Raw genomic sequence first — 2,474 nt, 5'->3', positions numbered from 1 at the left:
TCAAAGAGAGTGTAAGGGTTCAGAAGATTGCCCCAAGTAGGCCTCAGGGTCAGACTGAAGTCAGTTTGTGGTGGGCGGACTTCATCCTCCAGTGTCTGCTGAGGTGAGACTTCTGGCTAAGGCCCTGTCCACACGTCTTGCACACATAAGGCTTCTTGCCCTGGTGTGTCATCTGATGTAAGACGAGGTGTGACTTTTGGGGAAATCCTTGGCAATGCTCTCTGCATAAACAGGGCTTCTTTTCTGAGTGTACCCATTTGTGCGTGATTAAAGCTGACTTACTGCTAAAGCCGAGTCCATACTGCCTGCACAGGTAAGGCTTTTCCCTTGAGTCTTTCTGCCTGTGCCAGATGAGACCTGCCTGGTGACTGAAGCCTCGCCCACACTCCCTGCACACGTACGGCTTTTCCCCTGAGTGTGTCCTCCGGTGTCTGATGAGACTGGACTGCTGGTTGACACCTCGCCTACCGTCCTTACACACAATGGGCTTATCCCCTGAGTGTATGTTCTGGTGTCTGTGAGGTGTGACTTGAGTCTAAAGCCTCACCCACACAGCCCACACACGTAAGGTTTCTCCCCAGTGTGTGTCCGCCTGTGTGAGATGAGGGTTGAATTCTGGCTGAAGCTGTGCCCACACACGCCACACACATAATGCTTCTCCTTGGAGTGTGTCCCCTGGTGTGAGATGAGGTTCGACCTGTCGCTGAAGCCCAGGCCACAGTCACTGCACACGATGGTCTTCTCCTCTAACTGTGTCCTCTGGTGTCTGACGACAGCTGGCTGAAGCCTTTCCCACACTCCTCCACACGTAGGGCTTCTCCCCGGAGTGTGTCCGCTGGTGTATGATGAGGTTTGACTTCTGGCTGAAGCCCCGCCCGCACTCGCTGCACATGTAAGGCTTCTCGCCCGAATGTGTCCTCTCGTGTATGATGAACGTCAACTTCCAGTTAAAGCCTCACCCACACTCCCTGCATACGACAGGCTTCTCCCCCGAGTGTGCCTTCTGGTGTCTGGCAAGGCTTTTCCTCAGGCTAAAGCCCTTCTCACACACCCTGCACACATAAGGCTTCTCCCCTGAGTGTATCCTCTGGTAACTGAGCAGGTTTGTCATCTTGCTGAAGCCCAGTCCACACTCCCCAAAGTTGACTGGTCCAAATCCTAACACTTCTATCCTCTTCAACAGTCTGTCTGTTTCCTCGGAGTTCTCCCTCTGAGCTGGCTGGCCTCTACCTCCACGCCTTAGATGCCATCCCTAGAGCCTCTGGGGTGGCGGCCTGGGGAACGTGCCTGAAGTCCTTTTCTTTGTCTTTCCAAAGGCTTCCTCTCTCTCCTGACCTTCGGCTTTATCGTTCCGGGAACTTCCATCGGAGGCTTGCTGCTGGTCCCCCGGGCACGGATCTCCTGGCTGGGCAGGATCTTCTGCACACAAGCACGAGGAGATCCAGGGAGGATGACTACACAGCATATGCTGCATGCGGAATTTCTGACTGGAGAAATCCGGAGGGCAGAAAGGACTGAGGTGGAGTTCTGGTTTTGGTTCTGCTGGGCCAGTGGCCGGTGGGCATTTTTTCTCTTCTCTCCAGGTTTCCTTCCCTTGCTCCAGCTGGGTGATGAGTTTTGGTTTAGAAAATGGAATCCCCGGTGAGACCAGGTTGCTGTAGTTCTCCAGCATCACCTCCCGGTACAGGGATCTCTGAGCAGGGCTGAGCAGCATCCACTCCTCCCAGGTGAAATCCATAGCCACATCTCTGAATGCCATGTGTGCCTGAGGCTGGGCTGTCAGGAGCCCAGGAGTCCTCCCCTGGCCCACCAGGCAGTCCCCTCTGGGCAGGCAGGAGCCACAGGGGTCAGAACGAGAACCGAAAGGTTCAGGAGAGTCAATGGAAACTCTCAAGATCCGGCAGGGTAGGGTTTCCTCTTACTTAAAGGCATCAGGAATGGACCTGCTTTCCGCGCGGGGAAGGGCACGGCTGCGGCGAGGGTCCCGCTGGAGCCACGCTCACCGGCGCCACCAAAGAACAAGGGGTCATTCGAGCCCCCGGTGGGGGGGAGGGGGGCACTCCAGCAGGACGCCAGGACTACACTACCCAGAATCCTCGGGCCGCGCCGGGACCACGCCTCCCAGCAGGCTCGGTGACCCCAAGAGCGCCGCCCGCCAGCCGCTCCCATCGGCCTCTGAGGGAGCAGTTTTTGGGTAACATGCTCCAGCCACCGGAGAATGGCCACTGTAGCGCCCGGATTCCCCTTTTTTTCCCTTAAAACCACGTGGATAAAGCATGTAGCGAATCCCGGGTGAAGCTTCTCTCCGTGCCGTCCATCTGAGTATTTTCTTCTTTATTGCAAAGTTAACCTCTAACAACGTATATGACAACAAGGGAAGGAGGACAGAAAGTAAAATAACACACACAGGAAGAAGAAAATATGCACTGCTATAGTCCTTGTCCGAATACCTGGTCATAAAGTATATATATCAA

The 2,474-nt window shown here is 55.1% G+C and overlaps 1 pseudogene; it reads right to left on the bottom strand.

The window, feature by feature from the left end:
- Nucleotides 1-1,759, bottom strand: LOC112403996 (zinc finger protein 133 pseudogene; annotated as a pseudogene).
- Between the last annotated feature and the right edge of the window lie 715 nt (nt 1,760-2,474).

This window comes from Neophocaena asiaeorientalis, unplaced genomic scaffold (genome assembly GCF_003031525.2).
Source record: "Neophocaena asiaeorientalis asiaeorientalis breed wild unplaced genomic scaffold, Neophocaena_asiaeorientalis_V1.1 scaffold479, whole genome shotgun sequence".
NCBI classification, from domain to species: domain Eukaryota; kingdom Metazoa; phylum Chordata; class Mammalia; order Artiodactyla; family Phocoenidae; genus Neophocaena; species Neophocaena asiaeorientalis.
The sequence above is the reverse complement of the archived record's forward strand: the minus strand, read 5'-3'. Positions and strand labels throughout refer to the sequence as shown.